This window comes from Argentina silus, assembly GCF_951799395.1.
Source record: "Argentina silus genome assembly, chromosome: Y".
In the NCBI taxonomy this organism is placed as follows: domain Eukaryota; kingdom Metazoa; phylum Chordata; class Actinopteri; order Argentiniformes; family Argentinidae; genus Argentina; species Argentina silus.
This window is the reverse complement of record NC_139654.1, coordinates 26,793,158-26,810,531: the sequence shown is the minus strand read 5'-3', so window position 1 is coordinate 26,810,531 and position 17,374 is coordinate 26,793,158. Positions and strand designations below refer to the sequence as shown.

The following is a 17,374-nucleotide window of genomic DNA, read 5'->3' as shown; positions in this document are numbered from 1 at the left end:
TATCTCTCTATTATTCAAACTACTGTACATAACCATAGATAATTCAGCCAAAATCTTCTTCAAATAGCTTTGACAGGAGAAGATACATTTGAAATATGGAATCTTCCCACTTCCCATTCAGGTGACAGTTGACAGCTGGCTGATAAGATCTATGGCATCCAAAAAGAACAACATGATGGGTGGAAGGTTGTGCTGTTGCTCAAAAACTAACATTGAAATAGTCACTGGATGAACTGGCTCATCAGAAAGGAGAGCCTGATTCTGAATCTGAAAATAGCAAGCTCTTATTAGAGGTAAGTTGTATGTTCTCGATGTTTTGTCATGTATGCAGATATCTAGTTTTAGGCTGTTCGTGTCAGTAGGAACTTTGGTGAAAACTGCATCAACTACGTCACCTACTCCTACTGTGTTATTAACGTTAGGGATGTGAAAAATATTTTTGTCCCCTACATGACTAATTGTCTATTTTCTTATTGTGTACTCGCGAAAAATGTACAAAAATAAAGTAGCGCCACACAAGGCTTAGATGAAGCCTGTAAAAAACCCTGTAAGAAAAACTATTTTCGAGTAGTTCCTGTTATTTGTTATTTCCTCAGAGAATCCTGTCACTTGAGACTCTGCGGGAGAAGAGCTCGCAGGAGCTGATGGAGAGGGACCAGGAGATAGCTTCCCTGAGACAGCAGCTTCGTGCAGGCAGAGGGAAGACTGTGACGAGTCTCCAGGCCCAGATAGAGCATTACCTCAGGGAGGCAGAGCAGAGAGAGACTCTTCCAGTCACTCCAAGTCAAGACTGAGGACGTCAAGGACAAGCTGGTAGCAATGTCTGCTAAGTACCAAGAGCTGGAGAGTGATGCTGGGCTGCACACTAGATGGCAGCATTTACAGTACCAGTCAAAAGTTTGGACACACCTTCTCATTCAATGGTTTTTCTTTATTTTTTATTATTTTCTACATTGTAGATTGATATTGAAGTCATCAAAACTATGAAGGAACACATATGGAATTATGTAGTGTGACGACCGCCGGGGTGTGCGGGCGCGTCACGGACCCAAACACAGTGTAATCAGAGAGGTCCACACCAGAATTACAGTCAACAATATTTATTCGATTAGCGGGGAGAGGGAAATGATAGAGAGAGGGTGGGGGTGAGAAGGCGTCGTGTCGTTCAAGGGCCTCGCAGGAGATCCGTCGTCGGGAAGATAGCAGGGGGTTCGGTACACGGTGGGTGGTCCTCTTACGTTCCAGGTCGGGGCGGCAGCGGGGTAGTCAGACAGGCGAAGGTTGGCAACGTAGCGGGCTCTCAGTCGTTCTCGGGGTCGGGCTTCAAAGGGGGCTCTCCTATGGTCAGGGATCAAACACAGGACAACGGTGACTTGGCTTACTCTTTCTCTCATCAACTGCTCCGTGGTTCGCCATAGCAACTCCTCTCCACTGGGTGCTCCGTTGGCTCCTTTTGTACGGTCTCTGCTGCTCCTGCTGATGCCCTTCAGCTGTGCCTTGATTATCAGGAACTCCATGTATGGGCATACGGTGATTATCTCCACGGGTTGCAGCTGTGGCCCCTTGGGGCGCAGGAACTCCATACATGGTCCTGCCAAAGACAACACGGGGCAAGAGAGGGACAGCAGAAACAGCAGAGACAAAGCGAGGCGAGATATATACTCCATTTACCACCGTCCCACACGCGCATGGGCTTAGGCACGGGGCGGGCGCCACAGTAGTAAACAGAAAAGTGTTAAACAAACCAGAATATGTTTTACCCCTCAACATGTTGGACCCTCAACACCTCCACCCTGATAAAGAAGGCTCACCAGCGTCTCTTCTTCCTGAGGAGACTAAAGAAGGTCCACCTGTCTCCTCAGATCCTGGTGAACTTCTACCGCTGCACCATCGAGAGTATCCTTACCAACTGTGTCACAGTATGGTATGGCAACTGCTCGGCATCGGACCGGAAAGCACTGCAGAGGGTGGTGAAAACTGCCCAACGCATCACCGGTTCCTCACTCCCCTCCATCGAGGCTGTCCAGGGCAAACGATGCTTGCGTAAGGCACGCAGCATCGTCAAGGACATTTCTCACCCCAACCATAGACTTTTCACCCCACTCCCCTCCGGGAGGCGCTACAGGTCTCTCCGCACCCGAACCAGTAGGTTCAGAGGCAGCTTCTTCCCTGCGGCTGTCACCCTACTGAACTTGAACACTGCACCGACCTGACAACCTACCAACCCTTGCAACCCCCACCCCCCCCCCCACCCGGACAATTGCACTATTACTCCCCTCCCCTGCCCTTACTCAATACCACTGCTCTTCTGTACATACCTGTCCATACTGTTCATACTGTTCATAATGCACATAATGCACATATCCTTATATTTTCTTTAATACTACTGCACATACTGTACATACCTGTTTATACTGTTTATACGGCATTCCATATTTATATTTATTCTGCTATCTACCTCATGTTACTGTTAATACATATATACTGCTAGACTGCATTACCCATACAGCTCATATGCTGCTACACTGCTCATACTGTAACTTATTTATTCTGCTATAATGCTACTGCTACTCATATACTGCTATACTGCACTGCTTATATTATACTGCACTACTTACTGATCATATATTGCACTACCTGTAAATACTGTTCATTGCACTTTCTGCTATTTTGCACTTCTGGTTAGACGCTAACTGCATTTCGTTGTCTCTGTACTTGACTCTGACTCTGACTCTGCACAATGACAATAAAGTTGAATCTAATCTAATCTAATCTAATCTAATCTAATCTATATTTTAGATTCTTCAAAGTAGCCACCTTTTGCTTTGACGACAGCTTTGCACACTCTTGGCAAGGTGTGTCCAAACTTTTGACTGGTACTGTACATTACATTTACTTTAGCAGACGCCTTTATCCAAAGCGACTTACAACAAGTACATTTGTTTCAGTAAGTGAATCATCTCTATGTCAGTCATCATAAGAAAACCAAATCTCTGCTAGGACCAGGGGCCATTGGCAGTCACAATGCTAGAGGAATAAAGAATTACTTTATTTTATTTTTTTACAGTAGAGAAACTGTACAGGGGGGTAGTGGGGATGAAGAGGTCTTTAGGAGGGACAGTTAATATGTAGCCTGAAGAGATGGGTCTTTAGTCTAGGGCGGAAGATAGGACATTTTAGACATTAAATATGCACTAGAGACACCCATGTGAACTAGTAAGAGACTGTTGCAAGGAGAATGTTTTTCCTGAACTTGAGGACAGATCTCTCATAGCCTGGCCTGTTGGTGCACTACCTATTCAGTATTCAGCTGTTTTGGTCACTGAACATGAGAGCAATCATCCAACAGTTTGTCATTGGTAAACGCTGGATGTCTCATTGACAATCATTGATTGAAAACTGTACCAACTACCAAACCATTTTAAAAAAACGGGTTGATTGGTGTTGGTTTCTCTTCTGGATGCCTTTTATTCTCATAGGCACAAATATATAATCTGAAATGATGATGCTGATTGATGTTTTGAGTGGTTGTCTGTTGTCTCGTAGAGCTGCCCATCAAATGTCCTCCAGCACTGCTGCAGTGATCCACTAGAGCTGAAAGAGTTTCCTCCAATCTAAACTCTTTTCCTCTATTTCTAAATCAGGCCACTCCTTTGTGATCTTAAACTAGTCCTAAATGAGGTGATTACACCCTGGAGCACCCTGCATTCAGACAAGAACCTGTTTGGCTGTGTGCGTGCGTGCGCGCATGCGTGTGCATGCGTTTATGTGCATATGTGTGTTCAAAACATCTTTCTATTGTGCGTATCTCAAGCCTCTGTGTGTGTCTTTAAGATGCTGGAGAAGAACTGTGGCTGGCGTACGACTAGCAGAGAGTGGGCTACGTGAAGGTGGTTCTGGCCCGGGTATTTGGGCTGGAGCAGCAGCTGAACCAGGCCAAGCAGGCTCTCACGCAGCAGCACAGTGAAGCCGATTCAGATGGTGAGACAGGGCTGTGGGCAGGGGACACTCAAAACAAGGGTTTTTAGCGGTCAAAGTCCCTTTAGTGGGCAGTGGGCTGGCTGTGACTGGTCTTACCAACCCTTTGTTCAGCATTTGCAAAAACCCTTCATAACTGCATAATAACAGAGAGTGTAGACTAAACATGGGGTGTTGGGTGGTGTTTGCTAGATACAGTTGGAGAGACTCTCACCCTGAACCCTGCCCCTAGAGAGAAGGTCAGTCCAGATGCAGGAGCACTATGATAAACTGTTACTGACTGCCAAGACAGAGCTGGAGGTCAGAGGGAGCAGGTCGACACAGCCCAGAGAAAACTGACTGAGGTGCAGTGGAGGTACCCAAGGTCAAAGTGTTCGTTCACTGCTGATGTGTGCTGTTTAACCATGGTAAATCTGATGCAGATTTCATAAGTCATCAAGTTAGATGTACTGTATTGTTACTGTTACCAAAACATTGTCTTTTGTTGTTAACTTTTTGTAGTTTCTCATTCTAATAATCATCTTTGTGTTTTTTGTTACCATCTTCAGAACTCTAAATTCAGTGATTTTGTGGACAAGCAGACCAAATACACCACCAAGAGCATGCTCACCACCCCCATGTTGTGTAATAAAGAGCCCATAGGCGTGGTCATGGCACTGAACAAACAAGGTGGCCGAAGAGTTCTCAAAGAGCGATGAGAATGTGAGTGGGAGACTTTGGACTTTGGACCAAACACTTTTGCGGTTGCAAAGTTTGCACCTGTTCAATAGGAGATGATTATGAAAGGGATACTTAAAGGTGAAATAAAAGTTAAGATAATGCGCTATTCAGATCTCAAGCCAAAACACTTTTATTCCCCTCTGGACACAACACTTTGCACTGGTTCTAACATAGTAAAATCTGCTGTATGGAACAGACCCAGTATGGTCTCATCTCATGTTCATTAGCTTCCGGTCCCTGACCCAATAAGTGAAGGGCCAAACTGGAGACAATAACTGGGACTCTTATGGCTCATAAGCCAGGATTTCCCTCTCACTCTATAGGCTTTTTAGACAGACTCTGTGGTCCCAGTTGCAATGAGGTCTTGCATAATCATTGACACATTTGCCCTCAATATTGATTTAATGTTTACCTGTCTGTCATTCTTTTATATATAACGTAATTGCATTGACATGAGCAGTTTATCAGCAATCAGCAAGTGAATATTACATTATAACCACTGGTTTCTTTTTTCATATCTCTTCAATAAGTATTTGAACTTTGCCAGTGTGCTTGCACTGCAGGCCCATTCTACGTACATGTGGGATGTGGAGTCCAGAAGAAGTCAGGTAAAGGGATGAAGCAAAGACATCTCTTCTTGTGTCAGGTGTCAGATGTAACCCTCTTGTCAACCCTGAACGTTCAACACAATACAAATATTTACCTCTCAATGATGAACCCCAGTCATGATGCTTTGTAAAATGAACAAAACTGTGACCAAAAGAAAACTAAAGCCCTCAGTCATGATTTCCAGCCCTTCTCCATCCTAGGTCTTGCTGTGGTCGGCCAGCAAAGTCTTTGAGGAGCTGACGGATATTGAGAGACAGTTCCATAAAGCTTTGTAGACAGTGTAAAATGAAGTAGACCAAGGCAAAGGACTCAATCGCACAACTCAGGACAAAAGATTAATCCAAAAGAGTAATCCTTTTAATTCAGCAAAGAGTTCGGTACACAGGTAGACAATAGTGGGGAGACAGATAATCCAGAAAGGGAGTAGGCAAAGTTGGGTTCGGTACACGGGTAGGCAGTTAAAAAAATACAGGCAGATAATCCAAAAAGGGGCAGGCAAAAGGCAAAGTCGGAATAATATCAAAGATCAAAAAGTCAGGAATACAAAACACTAGAAAAGATCGCTGGAACGCTTGACTCAGGGTACAAAGACGAACTAGCAATGAGACAGGGGAAACACACAGACTAAATACACAGGGAATGATGATGAGGAACAGGTGAAATCAACCAAGGCGGGGTAGACAATTACACAAGCGGGAAAATACACAAGAGCAGATAACAAAGTGACAGAAACGAAAAACAATATGAGTAACACAGGAATTAAAAGAATAACAAAAACAAAGACAAACAACACTAACGCACAGGACGGGACGTTACACAGTGAGGACTTACTTCAAGTGTGAGAGATACTCTGTAGGCCTCCTGGACATGACTAAAGAAAAGGTGGGTATACTTTCTAAATGTTTTCGAAAGTATACCCTACTTAACACACAATATTCAGAAATCTTTAGGCTTATTGTATGCAGATTTCACATCCAGTAGACCTATATGCGGTAGTGCTAACTGCCTTTTAAAAAACTGTACTCAGTTAAACTCTAAAGAGAAGTTACCAACTTACCAAGGACATTTCAATGAAAAGTGCACAAATGTGTACTCCATCACAACACATACAGACAATACATTTCACTGATACATTCCTACATACAGTAGGACAGAATGATTAATTCAACAGAATTATGGACATTATGTTTTGTGAAGTATGGCAGTGTTTTGTGAGTGTGAGTCTGAGACTTTTTACCACAGGAATTCTATGACGAGTGGCCAATCAAACTGGGAGTTCAGGAGCCGTACAAGGGGCCAAAGACACATGACGACAGGGTACGCACACCACTGCTTTTCTTTATGTCAATGTCTTAATAACACAGTACACACATTATTTCAAAGACCACCAGTATTGTAGGTTGAGAAAGGCAACTTTTTCAATGTGTTTCCCATCCCTGTTTAGGACGTGAACTTCTACAAGATCATTGATTATCTGTTGGAAGGGAAAGAGGAGACCAGAGGAGGACATCCTGTGAGTGTTCTTATAGAACATTTTACTTGCGATCACTGTGATGTATAGTTGATTCACTTAATTTAGACAAATGTACTTATTGTAAGTCACTCTGGATAAGAGCGTCTGCTAAATGACTCAAATGTTAAAATAAATGGGGACATCATTTCTAGATGCTGCCAGGAACACATTGCAATCAAAAATACTTGTAGGATCAATTAAAATCCAACCAAATACCTCTGCAAAACAGATAGGTAGACAGCAGAGTACAGGCGCTGGTAAGAGGTGTTTCCACAATAACTAACCCTCTCCTCTCTCTCCTCACAGGGGTCCTCCTGCTGATCACTGGGCCCTGGTCAGTGGTCTCCTAACATATGTGGCTGAGAATGGCATGGTAAGTTCCTCTCTTTCTTTCCTCTGTGTGTGTGTGTGTGTGTGTGTCAAAAAAGCAAGAGTCACTCATGACTCGTGTTTTATGCAGACTTTTTTTTGTCCCTCATAGACTTGCAGATGAATACTTTTCATTTCAGGTGAAATTATGATATTGCCTTTTTGATAGCAAAGCATTCACACAAGTTCAGTAACTAAGTCTGCGAGGATGTCTTTCAGTTATAAATGAGTGGGTCTAATCATCTTGATGTTTGTTGGAATGTCTCTCGAAGAAAGGGCCAGTGGATGAGACCGGTTGGATGATGAAGAACGTCCTGTCTCTCCCCATTGTCAACAATAAGGAAGAAATCGTTGGCATCACCACTTTTTTCAACAGGACAGATGGCAGACCATTCGACGAGAACGATGAACAAATCACTGAGGTATGTAAAAGAAATTTTGCCTCTGACCACTGCCTCAATTATTACTACTTACTACAGTTTCTTCAAGAACTGTTTCAGAGAATTTCAAGTCAAGTATTTTACATTTATTCCACCTCCAACTGTCCTTATTCTTCCACAAGAAATAGAGTAGGTACAGTACACATTATACTTTACAGATTATTACACTACAGAGCTACACCGAGCTGAGCCATACTGGCCTGGTTTCTGAATCCACCATAGTTGCTGTAACAGTGCTAGAAATTATAATTTGAGAGGAAAGACAGTACGGTTTGGTTCTACCCTGTTGTGTGTAAAGGCCCTTTAACTCTTTTGTTTGTGTTTTTCCAGGCCCTGACACAGTTCCTGGGCTGGTCCACGCTGGCCTGTGACACCTACGACAAGCTGAACAAGATGGAAAACAGGAAGGACATCGCCCAGGAGATGCTCATGTACCAGTTCACGACCATGCCCACTGACATCCAGAGCATTCTGGTGAGTCTACACCCACCACCTTTACACATTTCCTGACCTTTCTTATTCATTTATCTAATCAGTCACATGGAGATAGAAATGTGTTTTGAGGGAGCCCTGGCCGAGAGGCAGCATCACAAGCATCCTCACATAGTTACAGTACAATAATCATCACAATATACTTTATTAGAAACACTATGCTAATACTGGGTAGAGCCTCCCTTTGCTCTCAAAACAGCCTCAATTCTCTGTGGCATTGTTTCCACAAGATGTTGGAAACATTCCTTTGAGATTCTGGGCCATGATGACATGATTGCATCACGCAATTCCTGCAGATTTTTCAGGTGCACTTTCAAGCTGTGAATTTCCCGTTCTACCACATCCCAAAGGTGTTCTAATGGCTTCAGATCCGGTGACTGGGAAGGCCACTGAAGAACACTGAACTCATTGTCATGTTCATGAAACCAGTTTGAGACGACTTTTGCTTTGTGACATGGTGCATTGTCATGCTGGAAGTAGCCATTAGAAGATGGGTAAATTGTGGCCATGAAGGGATGCACATGGTCAGCAACAATACTCAAATAGGCTGTGGCATTCAAACGATGATTGATTGGTATTAACGGGCCCAAAGTGTGCCAAGAAAACATTCCCCATACCATTACACCACCTCCACCATGAGATGGTGTACAGGTGTTCCTAATAAAGTTCAGTGAGTGTATACACAATGCAAAGAGGTACACAGTATGTATGAACTGTTGGTATATATAGACAGATGTGTTGAAAGAGTTATTTTGAGTGTCTTTTAAACTCTTTTTCCGGCAGAACACTCAGGAGAAGCTGCAAAATGCACCTGAGGACTGCGACCAGAAGGAGATGTTAAAGCTTCTGGTAAGACTCCCATACTATGGTGACACCACAACATGGGTGATACCCTTTTAAGTGATAAACTTAAATGGCAATGCAATGTGAAAATATGCAGATACTGTATATGGATGTATCAATAGAGCTAAAGACAGATATACATGTTGTGACGGCCGCCGGGGTGTGCGGGCGCGTCACGGACCCAAACACAGGGTAAGCAGAGAGGTCCACACCAGAATTATAATCAAAGATATTTATTCGGTTAGCGGGGAGAGGGAAATGATAGAGAGAGGGTGGGGGTGAGAAGGCGTCGTGTCGTGAAGATAGCAGGGGGGTTCGGTACACAGTGGGTGGTCCTCTTACGTTCCAGGTCGGGGCGGCAGCGGGGTAGTCAGACAGGCGAAGGTTGGCAACGTAGCGGGCTCTCGGACGTTCTCGGGGTCGGGCTTCAAAGGGGGCTCTCCTATGGTCAGGGGTCATACACTGGAGACTTGGCTTATTCTCGCTCTCTCATCAACTGCTCCTTGGTTCACCATAGCAACTCCCCCCCACTGGGTGCTCCGTTGGCTCCTTTTGTACGGTCTCTGCTGCTCCTGCTGATGCCCTTCAGCTGTGCCTTGACGAGCAGGAACTCCATGTATGGGCATACGGTGATTATCTCCACGGGTGGCAGCTGTGGCCCCTTGGGGCGCAGGAACTCCATACATGGTCCTGCCAAAGACAACACGGGGCAAGAGAGGGACAGCAGAAACAGCAGAGACAAAGCGAGGCGATATATACACTCCATTTACCACCTTCCCACACTCGCGCATGGGCTTAGGCACGGGGCGGGCGCCACATATCCCCCTCCTGAGCTCCGACCTCACGGGAGGGGCGGCCCAGCCTCCTAGTGCGTCCCGCCGTGAGAGGGCGTCGGCGTTCCCATGCGCGGCCCCGGCTCGGTGGACCACGTCGAAGGAGTAGGGCTGAAGGGAGAGGAACCAGCGGGTGACCCGGGCGTTGCTGTCTCTGTTCCTCGCCATCCAGACCAGTGGTGCGTGATCGGTGACCAGGGTGAACTGCCGCCCCAGTAGGTAATACCGGAGGGACTCCAGTGCCCATTTAATGGCCAGGCATTCTTTCTCTATAGTTGAGTAATTTTTCTCTCTTGGGAACAATTTACGGCTGATATACATGATGGGATGTTCCTCGCCTTCTCTTAGCTGGGAAAGGACGGCACCCACCCCGGTCTCCGATGCGTCCGTCTGTACCACTAACGGTTGTTGGAAGTCCGGGGTCACCAACACTGGGTCCGTGCAGAGTGCCTCCTTCAGCCCTGCGAACGCCTGTTCCGCCTCCGGCGTCCATTTGACCCGATCCGGCATGCGCGCGCGGGTGAGGTCGGTGAGGGGTCCTGCCAGGGAAGAGAAGTGGGGAACAAAGCGCCGATAATAGCTGGCAAGCCCTACGAAAACCCGTACCTGTTTCTTTGTCTGGGGGCGGGGCCACCCGCGGATCGCCTCGACTTTCCCTACCTGGGGCTTGACACACCCTCTCCCGATCGTGAACCCCAGGTAGTTTGCTTCTTGGAGGCCGAGCCGACACTTGGCTGGGTTTGCGGTGAGCCCCGCCTCTCGTAGGGCTTGCAGCACAGCCTCCATCTGTTTCAGGTGGGCCCCCCACTCCTCTCCGTGGATGATGATGTCGTCGATGTAGGCGGCCGCATATTCGCGGTGGGGACGGAGCACGTGATCCATGAGCCTCTGGAACGTGGCCGGCGCCCCGTGAAGCCCGAACGGTAGCTGCACGAACTGAAATAGTCCGTCCGGGGTGGAGAACGCCGTTTTCTCTCTTGCCTCAGGTGTGAGGGCACCTGCCAATACCCTTTAGTGAGGTCCAGGGTGGTGATGTACCGGGCCCTGCCCAGCCTCTCGATCAGCTCGTCGACCCATGGCATTGGGTAGGCATCAAACTGTGAGATCGCGTTGAGCTGGCGAAAGTCATTACAGAACCGAATGCTCCCGTCGGGCTTGGGCACCAGCACGATGGGGCTGCTCCAGGCGCTCCGCGACCGCTCTATGATGCCAGCCTCCAGCATCGCCTGCACCTCCTGGTTTATGGCCGTCCTTCGGGCCTCGGGGATACGGTAGGGCCTGAGTTTTACCGTTTTCCCTGGGGTTGTTATGATGGGGTGGGTGATCAGGGTGGTGCCTCCGGCGGTGGAGGAGAAGACGTCGCGGTGCCTGGCGACCACCTCGGTCAGGTCGTGTCGTTGTCGTTCGGTCAGCTGCTCCCCGAATGGCACGTCCTCCGACTTGGGTTTCTGTGTGGAGAGGGGGTTGGACACAGACAGCATGGCGGCGGGGGCCACCCATTTCTTTAATAAATTCACATGATAAATCTTGGTGGGCTGCCGCCTTCCCGGCTGTCTTACCCGGTAGTTGACTGGTCCTACCTTCTCCATCACCTCGTACGGCCCGTTCCACTTTGCCAGGAACTTGCACTCGGAGGTAGGTACCAGGACAAGGACCTTGTCTCCCGTCACAAACTCCCTCGGCTGCGTCCCCCTGTTGTAGGTTCGGGCCTGTGCGGTCTGGGCCGCCTCCATGTGTTCCCTTACCAGGGGCCACAGGGTGGCCATCCGTTCCCGGAGCTCCTCCACGTGCTCGACCATCGTGCGGTGGGGGGATGGCTGGCGCTCCCAGGCCTCCTTAGCCAGGTCTAGCAGTCCGCGGGGCCGTCTCCCGTACAGCAGCTCGAAGGGTGAGAACCCCGTGGAAGCCTGGGGCACCTCCCGTATGGAAAACATCAGGAATGGGAGGAGCTGGTCCCAATTCCTCCCATCCAACTCCATCACCTTTTTTACCATCTGTTTTAGTGTCTGATTGAACCTTTCCACTAAGCCGTCTGTTTGGGGGTTGTATACTGACGTGCGAATTTGCGTTATGCGCAGGAGTCGACACACATCCTTCATAATCTTGGACATAAATGGGGTGCCCTGGTCAGTTAAGATCTCGTCGGGGATGCCGACCCGCGTGAACATTACCACCAGCTCCTTGGCAATACCCTTGGTGGCCATGGTGCGGAGGGGAATGGCCTCGGGGTACCGGGTTGCGTAGTCCACTATCACCAAGATGTACTGGTACCCACTGCTGCTCTTGGGGAGGGGCCCGACCAGGTCCATCGCAATGCGGCTGAAAGGAACAGAGATAATAGGGAGGGGGATTAAGGGGCTTCGTACATGGGGACGGGGCGCCACCATTTGGCACTCGGGGCACTGCCGACAGTGAGTCTCCACCGCTTTCTTCACTCCGGGCCAGTAGAACCGTGCCTGAATCCGATCCAGGGTTTTCGCTACCCCCAGGTGCGCTCCCAGGAGGTGGGTGTGGGCCATCTGGAGAACTGAGGGAATATAGGCTTTGGGCACCACTAGCTGTTCCTGTCTGGCCCCGTTAGTCATGTTCATACGATACATTAGACTGTTCTTAATGGCAAAATGTGGGTTTGGCAAGTCCCTTACCCCGTCCATCCGCTGCCCATCAACCACGCTCACCTGCTGCAGCACGCTGGCTAGGTTGCGGTCCTCCATCTGAGCTGTCCCGAACCTCCCCTTCAGGCGGGCAGGCAGTGGGGCGGCGTCGGAATCCTCCAGGAACATCCCCATTAAGTCAGCGCCATCGTCAGGGGAGGGTGAGTCGCTGTCCGTGACGACGACTTGGGTCTCCGCGAAGGCCCGTTCTGCGGCGGCGCTGCCGGCGCCCTCGGAGATGGGGTCCGTGGAGTCTCCCGCTCCCTCCTCGTTCACGGCGCACAGTTTGGGCGGTCGTGGGGTTCTCTTCCCTCGGTGGGCCCCCCGGGCCGGGTCTTCTCGGGTCATGTGGCTCCACAGTTCCTGGAATAGGGGAGTGTCCCTCCCGATCAGCACCTCCACGGGCAGCTCCGGGACAACTCCGACCGTCCCCTGGAAGACGCCCCGGGTGGTTTGGAGCCGGACGTGGGCAGTGGGGTAATGCCGGGTCTCCCCATGGATACAGGTTACGGCGAGGGTGTCGGGTAGGTAGGGCCGTTGGGTGTACTGGGGCCGGGCGAGCGTCACCGCGCTACCCGAGTCCAGGAGCGCCGTGGCGTCCTGCCCGTTGATGCGCACCGGGGTGATCGGGGGTGTTCCCGTCGGCTGAGCCCAACAGGCCGTCAGGAGCCCGCAGGGCCGTCCGGGGTAGCTCGCCGAGTGCATGGACGCCTCCTGGGCGTGGGGGCAGGCCCAGGACAGATGACCCACCTCACCACAGGAGAAACAGCGTCTCCGGTCGGCCGTCGCCTCCGGGCGACTTGTCGGTAACAGGGGCGGGATTCTTTTCGGGGTCCGAGCCACCCTCATCACGCCCTGGGCGGCCTGGTAGCCTTCCACCAGGGATACCAGCTGCTCGGCGCTCTGGGGGTTGTTCTGGCACGCATACCTCCGGGCCTCGTGGGGCAGTGCCCTCATGTATCGGTCCATGACCACCCTCTCCACCGGCCCCAGGGAAGGGGGGTCAGATACCAACCACTTGTTGGCCACCCGAGTCAGTTCGTGCATCTGGGCCCGGGGGACAGCGGCCGGGTCGAAGGTCCACTCGTGGAGCTGTTGGGCCCGGGTCAAAAGGGTGTGGCCGAGCCGCTTGACGATCTCCGTCTTCAAGGTTGGGTATGGCACAAGCCCGTCCGCGCAGAGGTCCTGATAGCAACTTTGGGCCATGCCTGACAGAAATGGCGCCACCAGGCCTGTCCATTGATCGGGGGCCCAGCCTTCCCTCTGTGCTGTCCTCTCGAACATCTGGAGGTACGCCTCCACGTCGTCGTCCCCCGTTTGTTTGACCAGGAATTGGGCCGGAGTGGCGGACTTGTGCTGGCCCTTGGCCAGCAGGCCGGCGACGAGCTCCTCATGGCGGGCTTGCTGCTTGACATTGAGGTCCACGAGCTGCGCTATCAGCGCCTGGAAATCCGTACCAGTGGCCATGGCGGGGTCTGGACTGGTTTCCCGGTGCTTGGCCCCCTGGTGTCTCTGCGGTTCACTGCGTTTGGGTCCCGGGTCGCTATGCCCGCATTCTCCACCAAATGTGACGGCCGCCGGGGTGTGCGGGCGCGTCACGGACCCAAACAGAGGGTAAGCAGAGAGGTCCACACCAGAATTATAATCAAAGATATTTATTCGGTTAGCGGGGAGAGGGAAATGATAGAGAGAGGGTGGGGGTGAGAAGGCGTCGTGTCGTGAAGATAGCAGGGGGGTTCGGTACACGGTGGGTGGTCCTCTTACGTTCCAGGTCGGGGCGGCAGCGGGGTAGTCAGACAGGCGAAGGTTGGCAACGTAGCGGGCTCTCGGACGTTCTCGGGGTCGGGCTTCAAAGGGGGCTCTCCTATGGTCAGGGGTCATACACTGGACAATGGTGACTTGGCTTATTCTCGCTCTCATCAACTGCTCCTTGGTTCACCATAGCAACTCCCCCCCCCACTGGGTGCTCCGTTGGCTCCTTTTGTACGGTCTCTGCTGCTCCTGCTGATGCCCTTCAGCTGTGCCTTGACGAGCAGGAACTCCATGTATGGGCATACGGTGATTATCTCCACGGGTGGCAGCTGTGGCCCCTTGGGGCGCAGGAACTCCATACATGGTCCTGCCAAAGACAACACGGGGCAAGAGAGGGACAGCAGAAACAGCAGAGACAAAGCGAGGCGATATATACACTCCATTTACCACCTTCCCACACTCGCGCATGGGCTTAGGCACGGGGCGGGCGCCACAATGTACAGTAGATATACTGTAGCTATAAAACATGTGACCCTGGACCAACGTTGAGGTGAAACCTACACTACCTGTTTAACCTACACAGCCTACACTAACTGTGTTTATGTCTATGTGTATGTGTGCCTGTGTCTGTGTGTATGTGCCTGTGTCTGTGTGTATGTGGCTGTGCCTGTGCCTATGTCTGTGTGTCTGTGTTGTGTCTGTGTCTGTGTGCAGAGAGCCAACATCCCTGAGGCCAAGGCAGTTGATCTGCTGGAATTCCACTTCAGTGACTTTCACATCACTGAGTTTGACCTCATCAAGTGTGGCATCCGCTGCTTCTTCGAGCTCAAAATACAGTGAGCTGAGAAAGTAAAAGAAAATACCTTTATAGTATTCTTTATTGCAATGTCTGGACTATATGGTCTTCGTCAGGAATACAGTGAGACGAGCCACAATATCTACCAAAGTATATACTGTACAGATGTAATGTTTATATTATCCTCTAATTATGGCTGAATTTACATAAATGCTACATGTGGTGAACAGCAGTAATCTGATGCACAGCCGGGTCTTACATCAGATAGCCTGACTCTGTCTGCACTGGCTAGCGGATGAAATGGAAGGACTTTCATCACACAGGAATTTAGTGACACTGCCTCAAGTGTACTGTAGTCTGTGCACTGATTCTTAACTTGCTTGGCCTGAGAACTGAAGAGATGTAAAAACAATGTGGAAGGTCGTATAGTTTCGGAAGTCATTGGAACATGTCATCGGAACATGCAGGACATCAGCACTGATATTTCTTGATTCCTTTGTCCCTCAGACTCTGACGAGATGGATGTACACTGTTCAGAAGGGTTACCATGACATCACCTACCACAACTGGAGACATGGCTTCAACGTGGGCCAGGCCATGTTCACACTTCTAATGGTGCGGCTAATTATTATTATTATTATACCCTGTCCATACTGTCTACTGTTTTGTGTATGTGCATCAGGGGAGGCTGGTGGAGGTAGAAATTGGAGGACGTGCTCATTGTAATGCATGGAATGGAATGAGGAATTGTATCAAACACGTGTGTATCAAAACACCATTCCTCATTCCATTCCATGCATTACAATGAGCCCGTCCTCCGATTTCTACCTCCACCAGCCTCCACTGATGTGCATGTGTAGGTGTTACTGTGACAATGAAACATCATCTTAAAATCATCAATACAATGAGGTAATAAAACATAAAAAATAATTAATCTTAAAAAAATCTAATGTATCTGTGACAATAACGCGTGAAAATCATCTTGCAGAAGATGTTGATTACATGTTAGTAACAGCATTTTCTTCTCTCCCATAGACAGGCAAATTGAAAAAGTACTATTCTGACCTGGAGACCTGCTGGATTCTGTCATGATATTGACCACAGAGGAACTAACAATCTGTACCAGACAAAGTAAGAACTTCTAAGGTCAGCTGTTTCTATTTAGTTGGAATAACCAGTGTAGTGAAGGTTGTTCAGTGAACTACGCTTCCATGATGATCAACCTTGCCTTGTCTTAGCACCGAGAGCTAAGGCCATTGCCTAAGCCAGTGTTTCCCAAAGTGTGGGGAGTACTGCAGGGGGGGCGCAGGGAGATGGGATGGGAGAGAGAAATTAAGTATACTGTAGTGGGAAAAAAATCCCAAACGCCGATTGTACAAAAACGCCCTGGCGGAAATATGTTGAAATATGTTGCACACGAGAGCTGTAAACAAACACTGTCACTGTTGCTAGGTTACAATTTAAACGACCCGCTGACTCTCATGCTATTTTGTATGAATTGTTAGCCTAGCTATCCACTCAGAGAAAAACATGGACAAATTCTTGTCAGTGTCTAAAAGAAAGGCAGACGTCCCCCCAAGTGTTTCAGGTAAAGCCAGAAAGTCGAAGATCAGGAAATATGACAAGGCATGTCTCTCCTTCGGGTTCACTTCTACTGAGGTCAGTGCAGAGGAGTGAACAGTGTGTGTACTGTGTCTCAAAACTCTTGCGGTTGACAGTATGAAGCCCTGTAAGCTGAGCTATAGGGAAGATCAATAAGTTCTGTGTAGGCTTTTTTCAATTCATGATTGTCTCCCGGCAATAGGCCCTTTACAGGAGCCCTGGACTAGCCCTCCGACTAACGGGTTAGATCCTCAGCCGAAAGGGTCTTACCCTAATAGGATTCCTAAAGATATATATATTAGGCTAGTGGTGAATAGATTCACCCTGCTGTTAACCGTCTACTTCCTATAGTTTCCCCTGCTTCCGCTTTCAGCTATGCTCCGTAAGTAACCCACAACGGAACAAGGCTTAGGAAAGCCCCTATAGTTAACGACGGCTCTCTTCTAACGAGAGTGCCAGTTGGTGTGGTTGCAGGTATTTAATTTATAGATGAGTACAATTCATCCAAAGGAGATATTTAAAATGAGGCTAGAATAACCATTTAGATCCTATGATGTCATATGTGCAGTAAATCTATCCTTTTACAATTTACAAGGAGAACAATATAACTTTTGGTGACTGATATTATTCTAACTAACTTTCTAACAAGAACTAAAAATACTTATTTATCTTCAAATGCAGGCTTGTACTTTATTTAAGCTTTAAGCGTTACAGCATAGCAATGCGATAATGCATTAAAGTAATTTAAGAATTATGAGAAAATAAAAGATATA

The 17,374-nt window shown here is 48.8% G+C and overlaps 1 pseudogene across 1 annotated transcript; it reads left to right on the top strand.

Moving 5' to 3' along the window:
* The first annotated feature begins 4,227 nt into the window (after positions 1-4,227).
* Positions 4,228-16,134, top strand: LOC310824045 (cone cGMP-specific 3',5'-cyclic phosphodiesterase subunit alpha'-like; annotated as a pseudogene). Its single transcript has 16 exons — positions 4,228-4,278; positions 4,527-4,680; positions 5,217-5,306; positions 5,508-5,578; positions 6,111-6,189; positions 6,550-6,624; positions 6,752-6,820; positions 7,127-7,222; positions 7,281-7,329; positions 7,462-7,611; positions 7,960-8,103; positions 8,905-8,970; positions 14,918-15,039; positions 15,230-15,251; positions 15,507-15,614; positions 16,035-16,134. The product of its transcript is annotated as a cone cGMP-specific 3',5'-cyclic phosphodiesterase subunit alpha'-like (transcript).
* The last annotated feature ends 1,240 nt before the right edge of the window (positions 16,135-17,374 follow it).